Here is a 27,380-nt window from a genome sequence, read left to right on the forward strand (position 1 = left end):
CGGGTTTGTTAGCAAGAGCCTGTATCTGCTCAGCCATCTCGTTGGCCACTCCTTTCTAGTTTAATGATTTACATGTAACCCTGAAGACTTATTGCTTAATTAACTGCTCTCTCTCTCTCTCTCTCTCTCTCTCTCTCTCTCTCTCTCTCTTTCTCTCTCTCTCTTCAGTTTTTCAAGACAAGGTGTCTCTGTGTAGCCCTGGGCTGTCCCGGAACTCACTCTGTAGACCAGCTGGCCTCACAGAGGTTCCCCCTTCCTCTGTCTCCTAAATGCTGGGATTACAACAGTGGTTCCCAACTTTCCTAATGCTGTGGCCCTTTAATACAGTCCCTTGTGTTGTGGTGACCCCCCCCACCATAAAATTATTTCATTTCTACGTCAAAGCTATAATTTTGCTACAGTTATGAATCATAATATAAATATCTGACATGCAACCCCTGTGTAAAGGTCATTTGACCTCCAAAGGGGTTGAGACCCACAGGCTGAGAACCTGTGGATTAAAGGCCTCTATGACTGTCATCAGGTAGTTAGCTTCTTTTGCTGCTGTGACAAAGAACCTTATGGAAGACTTAAGGAAAGAATGCTTTATTTTGTCTTATAGATTGGGGGTGTTCCCTCCCCACTGCTGGAAGGCATGGAAGCATGAGAGTGAGGTGGCTGAACCAAAATCAGTAGTCTGTGGTAAGGAAGGAGAGAGACATGAATGATTTTTCCTTTATGTACTTAGGGGTTTCTTTCAGCCCAGTGGGATTTGGCACCCACAGTTAGGGTATGTCTCCCCGGCTCATTTAACCCAGTCTAGAAACTCCCTCATGGACATGCTCAGAGGTCTGTCTCCTAGGCAGGGTCTAGATCATGGCGACTTGATGGTCAGTGTTATTATCACACTCAGAGGAGTGAACATGTAATCAGCGAGGGAGGCCATCCATCCGTGTCCTTGGGGTCCATTAAGAGATGGGGTTGGTTTTAGTGGGTGTCAGGACTTAACTGTGGGTCTTGTGCATGCTGTTAACACCCTTTCCTACAGAGTTCCAGCTCCAGTCAAGGCTTGGGTTTTGAAGAACGTTCATATTAGTGAACTAAGACAGCCAAGCCTATGGGTAATCATGAGATACATGGTGGAAAGTCAGCAGTGATGACCTAAGAAGGTTGGCAGTATCTGACCCAGGAGGACAGTGGCTGAGGCTATCTGTCAATCAAGGTAGACCAGCAATCAAGGGGAAGAGGTAGACACTAGCTGGTTTTGTATGTGTCAGTTTGCTAGAGTCATCAGAGAGGAAGGAGCCTCCATTGAGGAAATGCCTCCATGAGATCTAGCTGTAAGGCATTTTCTCAATTAGTGATCAGTGGGGGAGGGCCCAGCCTAATGTGGGTGGTGCCATCCCTGGGCTAATGGTCCTCGGTTCTATAAGAAGGTAGGCCAAAAATACCATGGAGCAATCCAGAAAGCAACAACTCCCCATGGCCTCTGCATTAGCTCCTGCCTCCAGATTCTAGCCCTGCTTGAGTTCCTCTCCTGACTTTCTCCAATGGTGGGTTATGATCTGGAGCTGTGAGATGAACAAACTCTTTCCTCTTCAACTTACTTTTTGGTCACAATGTCTATCAGCAATAGAAACCCTAATTATGACACTGGGGGATGATCCAAAGGCCAGGGTCAAAAAAAATAAGAAACAGCAAGGGACTGAGCAGTACACACAGCAGCAGCCAAAATGGCAGCTTTGTCCCCTCCTGCTCTAGCTGCGGAACAATATATGACTTCCTGCCCAGTGAGATGCTGAAGATGAGGCGCCATACCCCATTTACAAAGGCTCTATTTTCCTTATTTTGTTACTTCTGGGAAGCCCATATTCAGACACCATTGCACTGGGATTAGAGGTCATTGTATTAGCTAAGGTTTTCATGATACAATATATAACTAAAGTGTGCAGAACAATTTGCTAAAATTAAAAAGGTGAAATATGAATTATATTAAAATCATATCACTTTGGGGGATATATATACATAATATGTATTACACATATATGACAAGATAATTGATCTCATGACATTTCATACATAAATATGTCCTTTGATAATCTCCATCCTTCAGTTCATTGCTCTCAGGTTTTCATATGGCGATATTTTTGTGACTAAATATGTAAAACCATCTATTGAAACTTAGAGATCTAACGTAAATTATAATATGTCAGTCTTTGAAAATCAACTTAGATAAGAAATTTATTTAATTTTTTAAAAATATGATTAAATATTTATGAAATAAAAACTAGCTTTGCGGTCTGCTATGGTCAACATAAAGAATTAGTACTGGGACCGGTAGAGCCGGCTCAGAGGTTCAAAGTACTTGTTGCTCTTGCAGAGGACCTGGGTTCGGTTCCCAACACCCATATGGAGACTCAACCATCTACAACCCCAGTTTCAGAGGATGCAAAGTTCTATTCTGACCTCTGAGGACACCAGACATGCACACACACTGAAGTGCAGGCAAAACACACCCAAAATAAAATAAACAAATCCAATAAAAATATAAAAAATAATTGGTACCATGTATCCTGTGTGTCGTACATAGACCTGCGAATACAAAACCAGCATATATTATAACTTATTTCATATTGCAGGATATTTCCCAGACATCATCCATAACTCGTGTGAATAATCCGTCAATTTTGAGTGCCTCCAGAGTCACCCATTGGAAGAAAGAGAGAAATAAGAAATGCTAATTCATCACTAGTAAGAACCAACACTCTACTTTGTGTGAATCTGTAGGAAAGACTATGATAAGCTAATTAATTAGCTTATTCTTATTTAAGCATATCCCCTCTTTGCTAAAAATCTCTCTCTCTCCTCCCCTCCTCTCCCTTTTCAAGACAGGATTTTTCTGTGTATATCCCTGTCCTGGAACTCATTTTGTAGAGCAGGCTGGCCTTGAAGTCACAGAGATCTACCTGCTTCTGCCTCCCAAGTTCTGAGACTAAAGGCTACTACTGCCCAGGACTCAACTCTCTTTCTAAACATTCATTTAAAATTTGTAATTATGGATCTGGTGTGGGTGGGAGGTGAGCACAGTTACTCAGAGGCCAGAAGAAGAGGCTGGAGCTGGACTTACAGGTAGCTGTGAGAGCTGGGAGAACTGGACTCCAGTCTCCGCAAGTGCAGCGTGAGCTCTCTCTTCGCTGTTGAACCATCTTTTCAGGCCCCCTTTTCTCAAATGTTATCCAGCTTGTAAAGGGGGAGGGCGTCCATCTTTATTATTGGCAACGGCGCAAACCACAAACCTCTGGGGCATTTGGAGACAGTTTCCTTTTGATTCATAGACACAGGACAAGAGATGTTGGAGAGGTGTTTCCCTGGTGCCTGACTGTGGCTACTCTCTAGGGTGAACGTGTAACATGATCAGATGCACAGAGCTAATGCTGTTCTCATCCCGAGGCCCCAACACATTTTTATGCCTTTAAGCCTCAGTGAATTCCCTTGGATATAGAGTGATCATTCTAGTCCTGTGGTTTACTTACAAATCGGTAAGCACAGTGTCAGCTGCTGCTGTCTCTCTATCGCTAAATACTCAGTAGATATCTAAAGCCGACCTCTCCTTGTCCTGTCTCACAGTGTTGACACTCGGATAAGGCAGGCAGTAGATACCAGGCACTTGCAAGGAGATTGCAAGGAGACACTGTGTGTTAGGTCAACTGCTAAACTTGAAAGGAATACTGGGTGTGTGTGGAAGGATTGCAGGCTTCCGAGCAGACTGAGAGGAAGGGAGGGAGGGAGAGAGGGAGGATTAAGGAACCCTGTGAAAGCTAAAATAGTCTTGGAACAAATGAAATGAAGATCTTGCTCCTCCTGGAAGGTGACGCTCTCTGGCAAGTATTTCCCACACTAATGGAGCAGGGTTAACTGCTGCGCACTGAAGCAGCTCCTCCCATTAGAAGCTGGGGGAGGGGGAAGGAGCCATGTAACCTGAGACCTGGCTCCAGTGGCCTGAAACATCTGTGGACAGAGTACCAGCCTTCAGCACCACAGACAAGGGAGGTGGGATGGGGGTGGGGGGTGGGGGGAGTGGGGAGTGGGGGGGCTGTGTTTTGTGTCTTACATGCTTGACCTGGGAAGGACACTTGGGCTTTGCAGGCTGGTGTGTCCCTATCTGGGAACTGCCTTTCTTAATCACTTCTCCTAGTCCTGAGAGGAACCCAGCTTTTCATTGTCCCCTACTCTCCATCCACCCTGCACCATCACTGTATTTGGCATTCTGGGCATTGGTGGCCATGGTCTTCAGCAGTGTCCTGTGCTATCAGTGTAACAGTATTTTGCAAACTCTGCTTCATTCCTAGGCATCCCACCTTGGTGCAGAAGTCAGAAAAAGCACAAGGCCCTTTGCTAAAGACGGCACACTTTGCTACTGCTATTGAGCGGCTGGTCTAAGTTAAGACCCGTGGGTGCTCAATAGTAAAGGGGCTTGCCGTGCACATCTTGGGTCCCTAGAACCCATGTAAAGGCTCCTGCGTCCCTATCAACCCCTTCTCCCCAGAATCCACACAAAGGTGGAAAGAGAAAAACAACCCACAAAGTTGTTCATGACACACATGCTCTATCATGTACACGTGTGCAACATTTAAAACTAAAAATTAGTGAGCCAGGCATGGTCATTAATGCCTTTAATCTGAGCACTCAGGAGGCGGAGGCAGGTGGATCTCTGTGAGTTTGAGGCCAGCCTGGTCTACAGAATGAGTTCCAGGACAGTCACTGCTATTTAGTGAGATCCTGTCTCAAAAAAAGAAACAAGCAAACAATGAACAAAAAAGAGAAGAAAATGTAGTATTAGATCAGTGTTGTTGTTGTTCTGACATCATCTCGGATAGTCCAGGCTGGCCTCAAGTTTACTATGTAGCTTTGGTTGATCTTGAACTATTTGTTGGTAGACAGGGTCTCACTATATAGCTCTGTCTGGCCTGGAACTTGCTACGTAGTAGATCAGGCTGGTCCTGGAGCTCACAGAGCTACACCTAAAGGCTTGTGACACCATTCATAGCTAATCTTGAGCTTCTGATTTTTCTGGCCCTGATGGAATTACAGAAGTGCACCGCCTTGTCTTGTGCACCACCACATCTGCTTTTATTTAGTGCTGGGGGTAGAGCGCAGGGCTTCATGTGTGTTGGGCAAGCACGCTACTGACTGAACTATATCCCAGGTCCCCACATTAGTGCTTTGGAAAGCGACAGAGGGGCCTATGGCATGGACTGAGTGGTCTTTGCTGATTTATCTTATCCTTGGATATTTCCTTCCCACACTGAATCAGGGTTGAGGCTCCAGGACAGGAGATGCGGGAAGCAAGGTTATGTGTGACTGCTAAAGCTTCCTGGAAAAGCTTTATGTGGTCTCCTGGATAAGCAGTTGGGAAAGCTAGTTCCCATGTTCTGAGGACCCTACAGGCTGCCTCCTGGAGAGGAGCCAACTTGCCAACCAGGGTGGGTAAGCCAGTGACTTGTGACATAGCACCAACTGGAAATGGGACAGAAAGGAGGTGTTATGTGAGAAGGCAACAATTACTGAATTTGTGCCTGTCACCCAGTTCTCTTCCGGGCTGACACGAGTTGATTAAGTAGGTATGGACATTTTCCTGGGACATCCCTGATAGGCACCTAGACTGCTAGCAAGCCCGGAGCTCCCGAGCCTTATCTCTGTATGTGATTGCTGGCAAGAGAAGCTGAGGAGCCTGGCTTTCTGAGTCCAGGGCAAGGCAATGATAAAGTCAAGGCAGGGCAGAGGCAGAGTTAAAAGTGATCATGGCAGATGGATAATGCTGTTAGGAGCTTGAGATGGCTGCTGGCTGGTTACATTACAATAGTTAGGAGGCAGAAATGAATGGTGTTGTTCAGCTCTCTTCCGACTTTTTATTTAGTTCAGGACTCCAGCCTAGAGAATGGGGCTGCCCACATTTGTGGTAGGACTTCCCACCTCAACTTAATCAAGATAATCTCTCATAGGCATGCCCAGAGACTAACCTAGTCTAGGTAATCCTACAGGTGTGCCTGGAAGCTTGTCTTCTATTTGATTCTAGATCCTGCGAAGCTGAGAATATTAACCATCAAAGCCACCATCCTTCCTCACAAGTCCTGTTTGAGCAGGTGACTGAAGAGCCACCACCCATTACACAAGGCTTTTAAAAGCATTCCTTAGGTGCCTCCTGGCTAACACGAGCCATGCAAGTAGCATCTCACTTGCCTGCCCAAATCCACCCTGTGGCCAAGACGTAATGGGAAGCCTTCAGCTCCGGTTCTCACCAATGGCGAGAGATTGAGGGAGTGGAATCCACCAGGCCCTTTCCCTCTCTTCAGTCTCAGGCAGCATCTCAGACCTCTTTGCAGAAGCCAAGCCTATACTTCTGGGTTCTCCTCGGCTGCCCTGGTCTTCAAATCCCTTTTGTTGACCTCGCCTATGCTTCATGTACATTCTTTTTGTCCTCTGAAAACCATATTCTCTTTGACCCTGTCCCCTCAGATAAGGGCTACTTATTTACATAAATTCCTCTGAGGGTGAGAGGACAGCTTGAAATCCTGCCTCCTTAGGCCATTCCTGAACTTCCCTTCACCTGATGAAAGACTCTATTCTTTCAGACTCACACACTTAGTTCCTTCCCATCCCTTGTGTCCCACTGGACATCTGGTCAACCCCTTGATCACTGTCTACCATGGCTCCTGGTTCCTAGGTATTCTTTCACTCTGTCCCCTTCATTCCTGAGCTTTTTACCATTTATGTGGATGGATCTTCCAGGGTCACATGAGTTAACCCAAACCAGCTTCCTTCTACAACGACTTGTAAACCTCAACCCGATTTCAGATCATCACCTAGGCCTGGTTCATCACTCTCCATCACCATCTATCTCCTCCTGCTACATTGTCTCCCTTTTCTGCTATAGACTCCCTGGTCCTTCATTGGAATCACTCACTTCTAAACATCCCTAACTCTCTCTCTTCTTCCCCCTAACTCCACTCTTCAATCTACTTGGAATAATGCTTCATTTTCTATAGGGCTCTTTGGTTAAAAGAATACTTTATTCATTCTCTCTCTCTCTCTCTCTCTCTCTCTCTCTCTCTCTCTCTCTCTTTCTCTCTCTCTTTCTCTCTCTCCCTCCCTTTCTCTCTCTCTTTCTCTCTCCCTCCCTCCCTCCCTCCCTCCCTTCTTCCCTCACCCTCCCTTGCCCCCCCCCTCAGGCTGGCCTCATAGCCATGAATACCTTGAACTTCTGATTCTCCTGCTTTTACCTCCCAAGTGCTGGGATTATAGGTATATGTTGTCATGTCCAGTTTATACAGTTCTGGGGATTGAACCCAGAGCTTTGTGTACGTAATGCAAATACTCTAACAACTGGGCTACAACCTCCGTCTCCTTAGAGCTTTTTGAATGCATAATTTAATTTTGGTTTTGGTGAGCATCTCTGATGGAGGCTGGGTAGCTGTGCAGGTGTGCACACGCCATCCTGCAGGTGGGGTACAGTCATAAGGCTCACAGAGGTCAGCTGTCTTTCCCAGATCCATCCAAAGCTCAGTCTAGAATTCATACCTGCTGGTCTTAACTCCACCTTGCCCTTCTAGGATAGACTGAGATTTGGATACTTGTTCTAAAGGTGTGTACGGGGCAGAGCATGCTAACTGAGGGCTCGGGATGCACAAGCAATATGGTGCCAGGAAAGTTGGCATTCCTAAAAACCTGACGATTTTTGCAGACCTGGGAAGGGCTGAAAAATCCTCTTCAGGATACCAGCCCTGGCTATGACTTGTAAAACCAGATGCAGTGGGTAATTTCAGCACGCCATCTAAAACAGAAATGTTTCCAGCTCCCAAGCCTTCTGCAGATCCCATTTTCTTTCCACACTAGACACAGGGGCCTGGGGGCCCTGCATCACTCAGCACATCAAAGGCATCCCCAGGTTTCCCTGCACCACTCTCAGAGGCTCTTAACCAGCCTTTGACAATAAAATCACTTTTAAATAAAAACTGAGACTCAATATTGGACAGAAAGGGATTAACAGGATCAGCCGGGGATGACATCATGCTACTTTTGCTGGCATTCTTCCAGCACCAGTATGAGGAGCCTGGGTGTGTAGAGGGAGGATACATATTTCTTTTCTTTACAACTGACCTGGTGTTCTAAATCTAGGTCTGGAAAACCCAGGCAGCTGGAGGAAGCAGGCAGTGCTGGGGAGGGGGGTACTCCTTCAGCAAGGCCCAGACATAATACCACCTGAGAGGCATACTGTGGGGATGCTGGGTATTCCAGGACAGCCAGACAGAAATTGACTCCTCTTTCTGGCCTCTCTGACAGAGGCAAGGGAAAGGTCCCTTTGGGTGATCAGGCCCCAAGCTTGGAGAAAGGTAGCCTCCCAAGTGGGTAGACATCCTGAGACAACCAGCAGAGAAGAAGCAGCCTAAGAGGCTGGCCTCAGTGCCATCACACCCAGGCCTCTGGGCACAGGCCACCATGACAAGCCAGAATGTTTGCTGACAGCTTTGAGGCACCTGCTCCCGTAGTTTCCCAGCCAGGCTTTTGTAAGTTAAGGAACTCTCACTTTAATTAAGAGTCTAAACACTGGGGCTGGGGAAATGACTCTGTTGTAAAGGGCTTGCCAGGAAGACCTGAGTTCCATTCCTAGAAAACACACACACACAAAAGCCAGGCATTGGGTCATGTTCTCCTGTCCCAAGCAGTGGAGAGGCTGAGATAGATAGGTCTCTGGAGTTCATTGACCAGCCAGCGTAGCAGACTTGGCAAGATCCTGGTGAGGTGAAACCCTGTCTCAAGAAACAAGGTGAATGGTGCTTGAGGTTCATATCTGAGGTTGACATCTGGCCACCATAAGCACCCCCCTCGACCCTGAAGTGTTTATAAAAAGATAAAGAGATAAAGAGAGTATGTTCTGTGGGTGTGTGGAGAGGTATGGGGAAGGGGATGTCTCAGTGGGCCCATGCAGAGGCATCTCTTCCCGTGAGGGACCAGTCACACACCAGTATAGTATAGAATAGAGTTTATTGAGGGCATGGGGAGGGGAGGGGAGCCAGGAGGGTAGTAGAGGCAGAGAGAGAGAGAGAGAGAGAGAGAGAGAGAGAGAGAGAAGCAGAGAAGCAGAGAAGCAGAGGAGTAGAGAAGCAGAGGAGTAGAGAAGTAGAGTAGAGGCCGGCCATGACCACGTGGAGAGAGAGGCAAGAGGGTAAAGAGGGTAGGAAGGTAAGAGATTAAGAGTAAGAGATTAAGAGAGTGAGGAGGGGGCAAGCAGCCCCTTTTATAGTGGGCCAGGCCTACCTGGCGGTCGCCAGGTAACTGTGGGGAGGAGCATACCTGGCTGTTGCCAGGTAACTGTGGAAGTGGAGTTTAGACAGAATACTAACAGCCCCCATCTCTCCTCTGCCCCTTGCCTCCTGCCCCTTGCCCACCGCAGGATTGCAATCATACATTGGACACAGCACGTGAGGAAGTGGAGCTAGGAGACCCAGAATCCTCTGGCTGGGCTTCTCTTATTCCAGCCCATCCAGACAGTTGCTCAGCCACCTTTCCCCTCCAGTCCTGACATGACCACTGGAATTCTGGGGTCCATGAGGAATAAGAAAGGGAGAGAGCCCAAGTCTTACAAGCTGGAGCCAGTGGTGCCTGTGGGGATTCTTTGTTGGATCTCTTTTGCATTTATGCTGCCTCTATAAGAGTACTACTAAATATTAAACATAGGAATATATTCTCCCCCAAATAGCAATTAATGCTGGGAGAGATCTATCTATCTATCTATCTATCTATCTATCTATCTATCTATCTATCTATCTATCTATCTATCTATCTATCTATCTATCCATTTATCCACCCAAGGGCTTCCTGTATCCCAGGCTGGCCTTTAAGTGGCTACACCAATCCTTGAACTTCATTCAGTCCTCCTGCCTCTCCTTTCTAATCGGGTCACAGTAATGCATCACCATGCCTGGTCTGTGCAGTGCTGGGATAAAATCCAGGACTTCATGCGTGTTAAGCAAACGCTCCGCCAGCTGAATAACACCTTCCCCAGTCCCAAGATGGTCTTTTCTTAGTACTTTTTTTTTTTTTTTTTTGAGATTTCATAGCCATAGGAGATTTGGGTTCACATGGTTGCCAGGAACTGGGTAGCATGTTTTCTCTTTTAAGCCTAAATTTTCTTATTTCTCAAAAGTTCTGAGGATACTCATACCTGTCAGAACACAGTCCAAGAATGGAGCCTCGTGAGAATTCTGAGCGCTGGTGAGAAAACAAGAGTCTTGTGACCTCAGTTTTCTTCAAAACAAGGAATTGTCCTCGAAATATTTTTATATTTTATATTTTATTTTTATATTTTTATTTTTATGCTCCCCCAGGAGTAGGGGATTGGAGTGAGTTTACTTCAGCCATTGTTACTCATATGCCTCCATGGAGAAAACAGGCTTTGGCCACACTTGGCTTGTCCTTGTGATTGACACTTTATTCAGGTGTCTCTTCCCAACCCTCAGAGTACTGTCTGATGCTCTGAATACAGATTTTAATTGGCCTCATTTCTAGGCCCCACTCTTCCTGGTTCACACTGCCAACCAGAACTGTAACCAATCCCTACCAGGGTGTTTATGGAAGCTAACTACCCACAGAGCAGCTAACAGGCATGTGGGAGAACTTCTGTTCATCCTTCTGTGTCCTGTAGGGAAGGAAAGAGGTTGAGTCTGGCTTCCTCCCTGCTGGTCTCTAGCATCACACTGCCTTTCACACCAGCTCATATCCCTCTGTCTGGATCACGTCGTCCCTCTCCTAACTCAATGTGATAATGCCTCTCTTTCCATATCTACCCTGGGATAGGCACTCACTTGCATGGTTTGTTCATGTTCCCCTTGCCTTTGAAAATCACCCTTTACTTTACCCCGCTCACATGACTTGAGTTTCCCTCTTAGAACCTGACTGACAGGCTTAATATAATACCTGGCCTGCGGTTGGCGCTTGGTAAATGGAAACAGTTGTTATGGAGAAGGAATCTCTCTGCCCTGTTCAATAAATACCTGGGCATATATATAACAGAACTCATAGAGTCCAAAGATACAGGGTTTAGTCTATTAAACCAGCATAAAAATTGTGTCATTCACGTTTGTTTGTTTGTTTTTGATGTTACCCCTTCTGTGTGGCAGTCAGCAAGATCTCTTGGGATTGAGGGCTAAAGACGAGGCTCAGCGCTTTACAGCACTGGCTGCTCTTCCAGAAGAGCTGCGTTCAATACTCAACAACCACATGGTGGCTCACAACCATCCCTAACTATAGTTCCACGGGATCTGACACCCTCTTCTGGCCTCTCCCCTCCACTTCTGAGGTCCACAGGTACAGGGCTGGTGGCGGTGGTGGTGGCGGGGCACATACATGTATGCAGGCAGAACACGCAAATAAAATAGAACATAGAAATCTTTAACATTTTTCTGAAGATTTAAGGATTAACCTCTTGCCTGCTGGCTTCCTTAAAGACATGTCCTATCTCATGCTCACAAGCAAACTCACTAACCACAGGAGGGCTGACCAATGGATCTCTCTCCTGGAGCTGAGCCAGAAGTCAGGACCACAAAAAAAAAAAAAAAAAAAAAAAAAAAAAAAAAAGAGTCCTACCTGTTCTTCAAGCAATGCCTTCTGGGAAGACTTACAGAGTTAGTGGCACTATTGAGATGGGCCCTTTCTCTGGATCTGACATGGGCACGAAGCCATTTGTCACAGATATAAGGCCGCCTCTCTCTGGGACTTAGTGCTCCTCTGTGAATTAAAATGGTCAATGTATTTATTTCCTAGACTGCTGAAACAAGTTATTGCCAACTGTGTTGGGGTGGGAGTGTGGGGGGGGGACTTCTTCATTCACAGGAATCCAGGAGGCCAAAGTCTAGCAACACCACCCCACCCCCAGCCCCAGCCCCAACCTTAGCCCCACCCCTCACCCCAGCCCCACCCCCACCCCATCCTTAGCCCAGCCCTAGCCCCACCCACTCTGCTCCATCCCCACTCCTCACCCCCACCCTAGCCCAAGCCCCATCCTTCACCCCCCCAGCCCCAGCCCCACTCCTCACCTTCACCCCACCCCAGCCCAACCCCTCACATTGTGCACCAGCCTTCTTGGCTTGGTTAGCTTTCCTCTGATGGCTACCTCCATCTTCTTTGGCTTTCATTGTTGTCTGACTCTGAATTGCCCTGCTGCTCTTCTCCTCTCTTCCCTACACCCCACACCCAAGATCCACAGTGGTGTCTAACATCCTAAGGGTCATTCCAACACCTCCCCTCCTTACAAACTTAGTTTTTACAATCTTCTTAGCAGAAGCCAATATATTCTTTAAGAGATACTTGCATTCCTCCCTTGGGATAGATTAGCAGACTATTGGCGGCAGCGGTGGTGGCGCTGGCTGAGGCGGCATCATTATCATCATCCAGGGATGTGGAAATTCCCCAAAAATCTCATGCTGGGAGAAAGAAAAGTCTAAGCCTGTGCCAGCCAAAATCTATCTCTTGAAGGGATATCATGAAGTTTTGATGTCACACAACTTGTTAGACTGCCTTGTAAGAGAGACTGGAGCCAAGACAGTGATGGGTCAGTGACACACTTCACACCACACTTGACCACGGCCACTTCCTGTTACCTACTATTTAAACCCGAATCTCACATGAAGATCCCAAAGATGGGCCAGTGAGATGGCCCAGCATATAAAGTGATTGCTCCCATGACAGATGACCTGCGTTTGAGTCCTGGGCCCCACGTGGTAGAAGGAGAACCAACTCACACAAGATGCGCTCTGACACCACACATGTGCTATGGTGAATACAATTTTAAAAATCTAATTTAAAAAAAAAAGACCTGGCCAGGCGGTGGTGGCGCACACCTTTAATCCTAGCACTTGGGAGGCAGAGGCAGGTGGATTTCTGAGTTCGAGGCCAGCCTGGTCTACAGAGTGAGTTCCAGGACAGCTAGGGCTACACAGAGAAACCCTGTCTGGAAAAACAAAACAAAACACCTAACAGATATGCACACTTTTAATTCCAGCACTCAGGAGGCAGAGGCAGACTGATCTCTGAGTTCAAGGCCAGTCGGATCTACAAACTGAGTTCCAAAAATGGACATGGGGGAGGTGCCACTAGACCTGTTTGATCTTTCCAATGAGGCCCCTTGGATAAATCTTCTTCTGCTTTTCACTACTGTGTCTTTAGTTGGCTTATTGAGGACAAGAGGCTGATCTTGGTCTATTAGGACTGTCGGGCCTCAGGCTATGACCCTAATTCTGGGAGCAGATCCAGTCTGCTATGGGTGCCATGGGAAGATTATACTTATAATTCTAAGAAGATAATTTCTGAGGTAATGACTTGAAGACAGAAAAAGTTTTCTGCTTTCCTAATGCCCTTCACCACAGCAAAGGTTTTGGCAGCAAACTAGGATTCCAGCTGGTGTCATAAGCCTCGGCGGCTCTCTTCTTAGGGAATGTGACACGACTGTTAAAGCAATGGTGGCCTCTCTGTGGAGTTAGGGGAAAGAAACGGGATGCTTATTAAATGAATATTGAACATATAGTAAAATCAATATTACTTATGATATGCATAGAGACTTGCCAGATGGCCAGGGTAATGGCTCAGGTGGCAGACCGATGGCTTAGCATAATGAAGGAGGGTTTGACCCCCCAGAACCACATACGGTGATCTTATTGCTGTAGACCTGTTCTTCTAGCACTCTGGAGGTAGAGGCAGGCAGATTAAGAGTTCAAGGATACCTTTGGCTATGTGGTAAGTTTGAAAGCAGCCTGAGCTAAAGAGACCTTTATCTTAAATAAAATTCCAATCCCCTTTGTTAAGTTAAATTCTGGCAAAGGATTTGAGGGAGTTAAGCTATGAATGGCTTTTTTGCCCTATAATTTCTATCTCTTTCTTCTTTTCACTTTTTTAAAAAGATTTTTTATGTTAAATTTTTAATATTTTTTATTGGATTATTTATTTACATTTCAGATGTCATCCCCTTTCCCCATTTCCCTCCCCAACCCCCCATCCCATCACCCCTCCTCCTTTTTGCACCTATACCATTTTAGTTACATGCAAATATTAAGGTCACTTCTAGGTTGAGGAACTAGCAATACAATAAATGCAAATAGTCAAAGAACAAGTAAGTCAATAAACAAAGTTCTGTGATCACTCCAGTGATCACTGTTTTTAAGGGCTTATCAGGATGACCAAAATATCTGAGCCTACTTCCTTATCCTAGCCCAAAGTCATTTTCATCTCTGAAGCCTACTTCCTTGTTCTAGCCTAAGATTTAGATTCTTGCCTGAAATTACTTCTTTGTTCTAGCCTAATGTCAGATTTTTGCCTGAAGTCCACTTCCTTGTCCTTGGCCAATGTCAAATTCCTGCCAAGAAGCCCATCTCCTTGTTCTTGGCCAATGTCAGATTCTTGCCAAGTAGCCCCAAAAGCTCTTTGCCTCTGTCAGAATGCCTTCCTTACCCATCATGGAATATGCATTATCAAAAGCAATGCACTTCTGTCTTAGGTTGGTAAGGCTCTGTGCAGAATCTTATCCATCCTTGGCTCGTCAGCCTGTTAAATTAATAACTCTGTCTGGGGGTAGATTTTTATTTTTAACGTGCATTGGTGCTTTGCTTGTATGTTTGTCTGTGTGGAGGTGTCAGATCCCCTGAAACTGGAGTTACAGACAGTTGTGAGCAGCCATGTGGGTGCTGGGAACTGAACCCAGGTCCTCTGGCAGCAGCCAGTGCTCTCAACCTCTGAGCCATCATTTCTCCAAACCCTCTTTTCAAGTTTTAAATGTGAGCCTGGGGATGCAGAGATGGCTCAGCAGTTAAGAACACTTGTTGCTTTTACAGAGGACCCAGGATTAATTCCCAGCACCACATAGTGATTTATAACCATGTCTATCCATAACTCCATTCCAGGGGATCCAGTGCTTTCTTTTAACCTCTGAGAGCACCAGGCGTGCACAGGGTACACATACATACACACAGACAAAACACTCATACACATAAAAAAATAAATCTAAGAATAATTTTAAGAAATATAAGCATAAGGGTTAGGAGGTGAAATCATTGATAAGAGACCTATGTCTGTGTGTCCACTTTCTGAGCAGGATGAACCAAAGTCTCAAAAAAAAAAAAAAACCAACAAAACCCACAGGTGTGTGTGTGTGGGGTGTATATGTATGTGCATATAAAGGATGGTGCCTACGAGCTACAGGGAAGATGGGCAGAGAGTTCCTAGCAAAGAGAGATTCGAGGCACACACATACAAACAGCCTGTAAACAGCTTACAAGCTTCTGCCAAAGGGCAGCTCAAGGACACATTATCCTCTAAGAGAAGAGGCCCAGCTCCCATCTCAAATTGCTGCCCAGAGCTTGGGGATAGAGGAGAGACATCCCAAGGGTGGAGGAGCCTCCTTCTGGCTGCCCTCTTAGGGTGACATGAGCTAATGAGAATAGAATCCTCATAATGACAAAGGAGTTGGCTATTCACTGAGTCTACAGTGTCCTTCTGCAACCTGGGATTTGTTCTGTGAACTTTACCTTACTTAACACTCACACACTCCCTAGGGGGAAGGGCGCTGGCCTCCATTCTGCAGAGGAGGAAGCAGATCCAGAGAGGTTCTGTAGCCAGCAAGGCCACACAGCTGGAATTCACACACTAAGGCTTGGCTAACTCCAGTACCTTTCCTCCACGTAATCGAGTCTGCAGAAACTCTCCACAGAGGGCCACAGATGCGATCACCACTCATCGACTTTGTTCTGTTAAAGCATGTGTGTCGGTGAGCACATACATGTGTTTACACAAACCACAAGTGCTGCCTGCACCGTTACAAGCTCGTCTTGGTCTTTTTGGGGGCTGACATGAATGCCCAGCTGGGGAGACATTCAGGATCACAGACCTTCTGAACTGCTGGTGTACACATAACCACGTGGAACAGGCAGTGTCTTCATCTCGGGGTTCAAGTATGTGTTGGTGTGCTCACTGCTGAGAGCGCATGTGGAAGCCAGAGGCTGATGTCTTCCTATTGCTCTCTGTTTTTAGAGCAGAATCTCTCACTGAACCTGAAGCTCATCGTTTCTGCTAGACCTGCAAGTCCCTAGGATCTCCCTGCCCCTTCCCCGTATTGCTGAGAATACAGGGGCATGCCACCACACCACCATTTTTATATGGATGCCTGTGCTCCAAACCTGGGTTCTTACTCAGCAAGGACTTTACCCACCGAGCCATCCATCTAGTCCCTAATCTGTCTTGTTGCTGACTCCCTATTAATAGGAAAACATATGGTTAGCAACCCCCCTCCCCCATCTCGTTTATCAGCTTTCAGCCTGGAGCACATACCTGTGGTTAAATTATTAACCCCTGCAACAGGCCACAAACGATGACGACTGAAATCTCCAAGCAGAACACACACGCTCCTTCACACCAGAACAATTTGCTTGAAAATGCTGACTGAATAGTGTCAGCCTAATTGCTAGTTGGAAGTGATGATGGGGATGGCAATAATAACAAAATTGCTCTCGAATTATTCCCAGAGACGTTGCAACATCAGCTGCCCTGTTCATTCTCCGAGAAGGAGTTTGTGTTTGAAGGTTCAGTTCACACCAGGCAAATGGCTCCCCGGGAAGATGAACGATAAGCCTAATGAGGTTTTGCCTTCCCTGGAGTGAAATCTTATTCCTTTTTTAAAGCAGGTGAATGCCAATTTCTAGGCAGGATTTGAGCCTGGCTTCCACATTTCCAGACTTCCAGGAACACAGAACCTATTGGAAGACTTGGGGTGTGATTTAAAGTGGCCTCTTGGTGACGTTGATTTTTTTTGCTGTGGTTTCAGGGGCAGTGAGCAATATATTGTAGGAATGTAGCTCTTGGCTCTCTCTAGAACGCAAATAGAGGCAGCTTTTGTAGAACCAGAAAGCCAGGATGGAATCTTCCCTCCAGCCACAGCAGGCTCCAGACAATTAAAAATGTGGGATTGGGATGCAGGCCCCAAAGGTCTCTCTCCACAAAGACTGCCCACTGTTAGGCTTCACTGTACAGACTGGACTAGGAGACAGTTCTTCTCCCTGGGTTTTGAGGCTACTCAAGGCCTGTCTAAACCAAGAATTGCCTGTAACTGAAAAGTGGTCGGGGAGCCAGGGAGATGGCGCAGCTAGTAAAGGACTTGCTGTACAAGCACGAGGACCTAAGCTTGATTTCCAGAAACCGCATGAAGAATGGATGGCGGTACACACAAAATCTCTGTGCTGGCGAGACGCACGCACGCACATGCGCAAGTACGCATGCGCACAGTAATCTAGAAGCGAGGTTTTAAGTCCCTTTTGAGCCAAAGGATAAGAGGAAGGAGCTGGATTGGATGAGTGGGTCCAGGTGCAAGGGAGAAGAAGCATTCCAGCCAGAGGCAACCAAGAGGGCAGATGCACGGAAGAACAGAAGGGGTTTGAAACACCGTCTTCTCCAGCATGCCCCAAACTCATCTCCCACTGGCCCAGCTTTAAGGATTCACCTCTCCTATTTCAGAAACACTCTGCCGGAATGTCCCCATACTTTCGTGTTTTTTTGTGGGATGGTGATCATATTTATGTGTTTGTTCTTTGCTATTTTATTAGAGGATAATTTATCATCCTTGATTTATAGTTCGTAATTTATGGCAATTCTTTTACTTATTATTTACAAGTGTATTTACAAGCGCGTGTGGAGATGTTTTATTGCCCTGGAGCCAGAGAGTGTGCACCCTATACTGTCAGTTCTTTGGTGTGCTTTGGTATTTCCTTTGTGACTCTGAGTACAGAGTTAATTCTTGTAAACGTGTACTTGAACGGCTGTTTATTCTGTAGGCAAATTATGGAATTCGTCCAGGTGTCCACAGACAGATGAACGGATAAAAAATGTAGATGTATATAAAATGGAGCTTTATTCAGCCATAAAAAAAATGAAACCATAAACCTGGCAGTGGTGGTGCTTGCCTTTAATCCCAGCACTTGGGAGGTAGAGGCAGGCAGATCTCTGATTTTGAGTCTACAGAGTGAATTCCAGGACAGCCAAGAGTAAACAGAGAAACCCTGTCTTGAAAGAACAACAAACAAACAAACAAATTAATAAATAAAATACAACAAAACAAACAAAAAAACCCAATGAGATTATACCACAGGCAGGAAAGTGGCCGACACTGGAGATTGTGGGAAGCAAAGTAAGCCAACAAACATCACAATGTCTGTCATACAGAAAAACCAGATTCTTTTAGACAAAGGCATGAAAACAGAAAGGGACTTGGGAAGAAGAGAGAGGTTGCTGGAGAGAGGAGGGGAAGAGGGAGCGAGAGAGGGTCAGTTTCGTCAACATGCGTGGTGTATACACATATGCAAAAAAGGCACAATGAGACCTTTTGTTTTATAAAATGGAGATGTGCTAATAAAATGAAACAAACAAACAAACAAACAAAAAAAACCCACAAAAAACCCACAAAAAGGAAAAGCTTTTTTTTTTTTTTTTTAAATTTCTGCAGTGCAAGCCTCCATAGTGAGCTGTGGTCCTCACCTTCTATATACCCCTACAGTGAACCTTTGCTCTCAGCTTCTGTGTCACCATAGTGAGCTGTGGCCCTTGCCTTCTACACACCTACTATTTTCTGCTGTTGTTTAAAAGTTGCTAAGAGGAGTTACTAAAAAGTCAGTTGCACGTTATCAATAATATCTTTTTGAAAATAAAGGTTGCAATTTTTTGAGACAGTGGCTCCCTCACTAGCTCAGGTTGTCCTTGAACTCATCACAATCCTGCCTCATCCTCCTGAGGACTAGAATTACAGGCATACCCACACTTGGCTAATATGTCCAGCTTTTGCTTGAAATACTTTGCAGATATGTTGTAAAGTACATATAGGTTCGGGATAGCAATCATAATTATTAATAGTAAGCTGTTTTCTTTATCAATATTGTCCATGTTTTATGTTAAGATTTATTTCATTTCAACAATGAATATTTACTTATTGTTATTGCTAAATTTGTTTTAGTTAGTATCAACTACTGTATTTTTTTCACAAATAAAACATCATTTTTACTTATGTGTACATGTGAGAGTATCTGTGTATATGTGCCATGTGTTCGTAGTTACCCAAGAAGACCAGAAGGGAGCGCCTGGTACCTTGGCACACAGAGTTACAAAGTGTTGTGAGTTGCCTGGTGTGGACCTTGGGGAATCAAACTTCCATTCTCTGCAAGAGCAGCAAGTGCTCTTAACTGATGAGCCATACATCCAGCCCTGATTCGGTTGTCCCTGTTTTCAATGTTCATTTGCTTTTTGTGAGACCAGGTCTCACTATGTAGCCTCAACTACCTGGGATTCACCATAGACCAGGCTGTCCTTGAACTCACAGATATCTGTCTGCCTCTGCCTCCTGAGTGCTGGGATCAAAGGTATCACCATGCTCAATATCATTCCAGATTTTTAAACTTAAATATTTTCCTGTGCTTGGTTTCTCATGTCTTTTTGAGTAGATGCTAGCTGGATTCTAGGTCTTAGTCTATCTAGTACCTAGTACGTATGCACACACACACACACACACACACACACACACACACACAAAGCGTTCAGAAATTATTTGCTTCTAGTCATTAGGCTCAATGTAGAAATGTCTTCTTTATTTAGTGTGTATACATGTGTGTATGTGTATTTGTTTGTATGTAAGGATACTTATAGCAGATAAATTTAATATATTTACATTTGTGATTATTGACATAATTTGTTTACATATATATTATACACACATATGTATGTATGCCTATAACATCTATTGCTTTTTTGTTTTTTTTTTTAAAACATTTATTATCACTGGGCAGTGGTGGCTCATCCCTTTTAATCCCAGCAGTCAGAAGGCAGAAGAAGGCGGATCTCTGAGTCCCAGGCTATCCTGGTCTACAGAGCAAGTTCCAGGACAGCTAGGGCTACAGAGAAACCCTGTCTTGAAAAAATAAAACTAAAAAAAAATTCATTATCATTATGATGGTGATGGTGATGATGATGGTAACAGTGATGATGATGATGATGATGATGATGATGATGGGGTGCAATGCATGCCAGTATGCACATGGATCAGAGGAATACTTTATGTTGTCTGTTTTCTCCTTCAAGTTTTACATGGGTTCCAGCCATCTGAGTCTGGTCTCCAGGATTGTGTGACGAGTGCCTTCACTCTCTGAGTCATCTTGCTGACTGAGTCCTAGTCAGCATGCCTCGTCATACGCCTGTGTGACAAAACACAGAGATGCAAATGAATATGCCTGAGTCTGGACTCTGGGCAGGAGAAAGCTAAGAGCGGAAATGTAGACAGGACTCCCCAGAGTTCCCCAACGCGATGCTCTATAAGATAGATGACTTCTGCCAACCTTATCACATCACACATGCAAGCTGATTACTTACAATGCTTGGTTCTACAGCCTTTCCGAGCAGACGCCTGTTCTTAGAGGCAGTCCATTGATAAACAGGCAAAATGAGCTACAGTCCTGAGCTGGGGAAATGGTTCGGTAAGTAAAGAAGAACACTTTCCTGGGCAAGCATGGAGACCTGAGTTCAAATCCCAAGTCCTTGTGTAAAAAAGCCAGGCATGTAACCCCCGAGCTTTGGTTGGTGAAGACAACAGGGTTTCTGAGGCTTGCTGGCTGTGGCCCAGAGACAGTAAGAGCTCTTGTCTCCAGGGAACAAGGTGAAGAATGATAGATCAAAACACCCAGCTTTCCTCTCTGGCCTCCATGCCCACATGGCACCTGTGCTTACACACACGTGCATAACATACATAGACACACACAGAGACACACACAGACACAGACACACACTCAGAGATACACACACAGACACACACACTCAGACACGCACATACAGACACAGACACATACACACACAGAGACACACACACAGACACATACAGACACACACACACAAACAATGCTTCTATAAACCACCCCATACAACCTACTCCACAAAGAACAAGTATTTGCTCTTTCTTGTCTCTCTGCTGAGTCTCAGAGCCACAGATGAATGAGAAGCTATACAGCTATTGCTTGTTGAAAACTCAACACAAAGGCATCGGAAGCAGTGTTAGCTGCCATGACTAGGAACAGGATTTCACAGAAGTTGATGTTGAGAAGCAGGGGCTATGAGCGAGCTTACCCACAACTGCACTGACAGCGTCTGCTTCAGTGAACAACAGCCAGAGGAATGATAATCCCAGTGCAGGACCACAAGTCTTATTGTTGTTGTTGTTGTTTTGTCTAAAAGGGTGTCATCCCTTCTCAGGGTAAAAGGATGAAGGAATGTTATAAATTCCGGAAACACCGTGTGAGAACTGCAGCCATGTCCAGGAATCCACCAGCTGGATGGCTGGCTGTAAAGAGTACAGCCATCTAGAGCCTCAGGAGACGTCCTTCAGAGTGGAGACCACTTGGCTTAACCACCTGGTTGGAGCATGGGTTGGTCGTGCTTATTAACATGCTGTTGAATCAGAAGTCTGGGGCGATGGCTCAATACTTGCCATCTGGGGGGATGGTAAAGTCCTTGCTATTGCAAGCACAAGGAACCCCTCCCCTCTCCTCCTCCTTCTTCCCTCCTCCCAGCCTCCTTCTTCAACAGGGTTCCTTTGTGTATACTGGTATGCATTCCACCCCATCATCATCACCACCATTACCATCATCATCACCATCATCACCATCGTAATGATAATGAATTTTTTTTTTTCAGTTTTTAGTTTTTCAAGACAGGGTTTCTCTCTGTAGCCCTAGCTGTAACTAGCTCTGTAGACCAGGCTTCCCTCAAAATCACAGGTATCTGCCTGCTTTTACCCCGAGTGCTGGGATTAAAGGTGTGTACCACCACTGCCTTGCTCACACCCTACTTTTGACGTGAGTGCTGGGGAATCTGAAGTCGGGTCCTCGGGCTTCTGGGACTTTATCAGATAAGCCATCTCTCCAACCTCCAGTTATACTAACCTAATTCTTACTGCATATGCATGTCTATGTGCCAGACGTGGCTACGAAGACTTACGCATATGAGCACACCTTGATGTCACATCCCTGTGGGGTTGTGCTTCAGTAGACAGAGGACTCCAGGCAAGGTTGAGGTCATAACTAGTAAGAGATGAAGAGGTTGCAAGCTCATATGAGCAGACACCAGAGCCCTTCTCTGTACAACAAAAGTCTACCACCTGTCAGTCATAGAAATCTTCTAGGCTTTTGGAAATACCAGTCCTGTCTTAGGAGGTTGACCATGAGGCAAACACAAAAGTCATTAAAATAGGGTGACAGGTGGAAACAGAAAAGTCTGGAAGGAGCAGTCAGCTGGATTCCCAATAAATACCTGTATCTTACCAACACCAGAAAACCGGGATCCTACCCACTTATAGGAGTAGTGTTGTCCAGGTTGGGAGGGAAGCGGTCACAGTGGGGACGACGGTTCACCTTGTCCTCTCAGCATGCTCTAGGGACAATGGGTCCAGATCTCTAAAGGCAGAAATAGGGTCCTGCTTGTTGAGAGGTAAGACGTCTTTAGTTTGTTTCGTTTTGTGGTGCTGGACTCAGGTCTAGAGTCCTGTAGAGAGTTAGGCTAGTGCTGTATCAACTACCCCTGTCCCCAGTCCCTGAGACACATTTGGGAATCGAGAAGGGAAGCAGGAAGTCCCAGTTCCCTTCCTAGAAGACCTGTCTGGTAAATAGCTGGATAAGCCCCAAGGCCTAATTTAGCTCCAGGCAGACCCAGGACCACAGTTAGATAGTGGGAAAAGCAAGCCCAGGGGAAGGCTAGATTACAGTAAGTGACGTAGGTCTCTTGGTCTTGGACCACCCTGGGGCTGAGTCGTGTCTGGAAGCAAAGGCCCTGTGCTGTGGCAGATGCCCTCCTACGGCATTTTTGTTGTTGTGTGCTCTCTCTCCTCAGACTCCTGCCTTCATGAGAGGACTCTCCAGTCCCTGACTCTAGCTTCTTTCTCTGTAGTTCCTGGCTTGTCTCTGCATGAGGCAGCTTCCTAGGCAGCTCTGTGGGGAGGCTCCTGGGGAAATCACTCTCACCTTGTCCCAAAGTAAGCCTCTCCTCTTTTCACTGGGCCTTTTATCGTTGCCTCCAGTAATGGGGTCCAGTCTTCACCGAGCTCTTCAGTGGTCTCATCACCTACAGATGAAGACCAGACTCCTTGCCCAGAAAGCAGGCATCTTTGACTGTCAAATCCATCCATCTTCCCAGCTCCATGAACATTCCTCTGTGCTAGGCACCCTGTCTCCTTTTCCTTCTCAGTGCCTTTCTTCCAGGCCATCATCTGACTGGAATCCTTTTCTTTCTTTGACAGTTCAATTGCCCTCTGCAACCCCCAACCCCATGGCTTCCCCTCCCTCACAGGAAGTTCTCTCTCCTAGACATCCTATGTCACTGGTACACATTTTCTTTGCACAGCAGGGTGTGTTCGCCTGCCCTTCCGGTTGGATACTTCTGAACTATCTCTTCTTAGTGTCTCTTCACATTGACACGAACTAAAGTCATCTGAGAAGAAGGAACCTCAACTGAGAAAATGTCTTCCTCGGGTTGGCCTAGAGGCAAGCCTGTGGGGGCATTTCTTGATTGACGACGACTGATGTGAGAGGACCCAGCCTACTGTGGGTGGTGGGTGGTCCTGGATTGCAGAAGAAAACAGGTAGAATAAGTCAGGGAGCAAAGCAGAGAGCCATGTTTTTTTTTCAAGGTCTCTGCTTCAGTTCCTGCCTTCAGCTGGGTTCCTGTCCTGACTTGCCTCAAATATACCCTTTCTTCCTCAAGTTGGTTTAGGTCAGTGTTTTATCACAGCAATAGAAATCAGACTAGGCCATCTCGGGGAGGAAGGGCTCTGGCAGAGACTGTCAGCTCAATAGTGTCTCCACTGCCCCTAAACCACTTCAGTGTGGAGTTGAATACCCAGACTCAGAGTACAATATTCTGGGAAATGGACCTGTAGATGGAGGCAGGTCAGGACTTTTATCCAGAGCAAAGACATGGTATAGGCAAAGGCAAATGCCTGCAGAAGCCAGCGGGACACCATGCATCCCAAAATAATGTGTATGCATATATAACATATATGCATATATACATGTGTATACCTGTATATGTGTGTGTGTTTCTCAGGAACGTATATGCTCCTCTGCAGGTGACCTTTGGTGATTGTTTTTCCTCCCTTCTGTCTTGGATCACACTTCAACTTTTTGCCCTGGCTGGGAGACCCAAGACTCCCCCACTCATCTCCTCATCAACACCTCATTAAACAGGACAGCCGAACAACACAAGCCTTTTTAGGACTTCCAAAGCCAACTGTCTTCTGTCTGGCCCCGGGAAGTGTCAAGGAGGGGCGGTGTAGCTCTCCTGTTGGCCCTTATGTCTCTGGAGCAGCTGTTTCCAAGCCTCCATGAAGATCGCCTGCAACAGTTCAACACACAGCTCTGGACTTCATTTTAGACTGGTTGGTTTGGGATCTCCCGAACTGAGACTTGAGGCCTCTGGGTTTAATAAGTACTTTTGAGAGTTAAAAAAAAAAAAAAAAATCAGAGCAGAGTTTGGGGATCTAATGACCTCTGAGCTCGTTATGGGAGCGAGTGTAATAAGCCTCATGCTGTGTAACAAAAATGTATGAGTATTTACTGTGTTTGCAGCACGTGTTTAAGTCATTTGTACCTCAGTTCCCTTGTTCTCTGTAACAGCCTCACAGGGCCTGTGCCACTACAGTCTTTACTGACCAATTGAGGAAATGGGTGGAGGTCACTGGGGAAATAGCCCATCTCCCCAGAGACTGAGGCGAGGTAGCACATTCCTTGAGAGGCAGAGGCAAGTGGATCTCTGTGGTTCGAGGCCAGCATCATCTATATAGTGATTTCCAGGACATCCAAGACTATACCAAGAAACCTTGTCTCGAAAAACAAAAACAAAATAAGAGAAAGAAAGAAAGGAAGGAAGGGAAGAAGAGAAAAGGAAAGGAAAGGAAAGGAAAGGAAAGAAAAGAAAAGAAAAGAAAAGAAAAGAAAAGAAAAGAAAAGCCCGAGTTTGATCCCCAGAATCCATAGAAAAAAGTCAGGTCGGGCATGGTTAATATTTGTAATAGCACTTCTGAGGAGGTGGGGTCAGGCAGATCCCCGGGGGTTCGCTGGCTGGGTGGTCACACTAGCTCAATAGATGATTTCCAGGTTAGCGAGAGTGTCTGCTTCAAAACATAAGGTAGGGTGGTGAAATGGCTCAGTGAACAAAGGAGTTTGCTATACAAGCCTCGCGACCTGAGTTTCATGCGTGGAACACACATGAGGATGGGAGGAAAGCATGGCTCCTATAAGCTGTCATCTGGTGTGTCTGGTGCACCTCACCACATGTGTCATGTGCACACAAACCAAAAATAAATATGTAAACAAACAAGCAAGTCTTTAAAAAACCCAAGGTAGACAGCATCCTGAGGAATGGTACTCAAGGTTGTCTCCATGTACTCTCTCTCTTTCTCTCTCTCTCTCTCTCTCTCTCTCTCTCTCTCTCTCACACACACACACACACACACAGGAACACTGATATGTGATGTAAGTTATTCTCTCTCTCTCTCTCTCTCTCTCTCTCTCTCTCTCTCTCACACACACACACACACACACACACAGGAACACTGAGATGTGATATAAGTTATTCTCTCTCTCTCTCTCTCTCTCTCTCTCTCTCATACACACACACACAGGAACACTGAGATGTGATGTAAGTTATTAAAGGACATAGAGAGCTGAGGTTCTGAGTCTATGTTCTTAGCTCTGCTGTACTAGAGACCAGCATCCCCAGATGTGCATATGCTGCTACATGCTGTAAGCAATGAGTAAATATTCATTGAAGGTAGAATTGAAACAGACACAACGGGGTGTCTGATTCATTAGCCTCTTCACTCAGAGGATGTTAGTTCTGTGCCATCAGTAACTCAGTTCATAGTACCCCAGGGGATTGGTTCTAGATACCCCAGGGGAAGAGTTCTAGAGTCACTGCTGCCCTTGATTCTGCCAATGAGAATGTGCAGCTGGAGATAACCACTTCTCTTCAGCCTTGGGTGACCAGGGAGGTCTAAGGTCTAATATAGCTCACAACCAGGATTTCCCTTTCCACATTGTTCTCTTGGTCTCTTGACTTAAAGGCACAGGGACCCAGACTATAAATTATTTCTGGGACTGTATCAACTGAAAAGCAGTAGTAACCAACTAGTCAGCTATAGGCCCAAGGCTGATTTCTGTTCCCATGGGCATGGATGAGAAACTTACTTGGAGACTTTTGAGGAAAAAGATGGGGGTACAGAGCAGGAGAGCTGGTCTACCTCCACACTCAAGTCAAACTCTTGGCAGCAATGATCCTAGGAGCGATGTGTAGTCCACATTTTTAGGGGCCTAGGCAGAAGCATACAGGGGCCTTCAGAGAACATGACCAGGAGAGGGGAGGTTTGCAGACAGAGGCATGAGGAAGAGTGTGGGGAGAGAACGCTAAGGAAACAGAAATAAAAAGGTCCAGTAATAATTTGTTACTGCCCCCATCTTTCCCTTAGAACACAGCAATGGCTACCCACAAGAATCAGGTGGGACTCTTTTAAAAGGTACAGGACTGTAACTTAGTTGGTAGAGTGCTTGCCTAGTGTTGCAAGCCCAGTCTGTTATCTGTCATGAGCAGGTTGTGATAAGGTTTTAGGGTCCCTGCGGGGAGAGGAGCGACAGGTCCTCTCCACTCAGGAATCGTATACAGGATTGACTGTGAGATGGTCAGTTCCACAAGAGGGGAGAGAGTACGCCAGAGACAGAGGTTTGATATTTAATTGCTCCTTGAGACAGAGGTTTGATATTTAATTGCTCTTTAATAATGCACAGCAAACAATATATTATCACCAATGTTAAAGCTATTGTAACAACGAGGTATTGCCACATTTGCTATCTATTGCCTCTATCAATATCGGTACAATAAACACAAATAATAAGTTGCTAATTACCAAAGAAATAAGCATAGCAATAAGTACATCATCATTCATGGGCTATATGACCTGAGTCCTTATGACTGTAGTTTCCAGCAGCGCAGGTCTGAAGAGTGCTTGACCACGGAGATAGGGGTGTTGGTCTCTCAGCTACTGCTTTGATGATCCATGCTGCAGAGTGCTCGGTCTCTTGGCTGCAGAGGGACGGAGGTTTGATATTTAATTGCTCTTTAATAATGCACAGCAAGCCCGGCAGTGGTGGCGCACTCCTTCAATCCCAGCACTTGGGAGGCAGAGGCAGGTGGATTTCTGAGTTCGAGGCCAGCCTGGTCTACAGAGTGAGTTCCAGGACAGCCAAGGCTATACAGAGAAACCCTGTCTCAAACAAACAAACAAACAAACA

Source organism: Arvicanthis niloticus, chromosome 26 (genome assembly GCF_011762505.2).
Source record: "Arvicanthis niloticus isolate mArvNil1 chromosome 26, mArvNil1.pat.X, whole genome shotgun sequence".
Taxonomy (NCBI): domain Eukaryota; kingdom Metazoa; phylum Chordata; class Mammalia; order Rodentia; family Muridae; genus Arvicanthis; species Arvicanthis niloticus.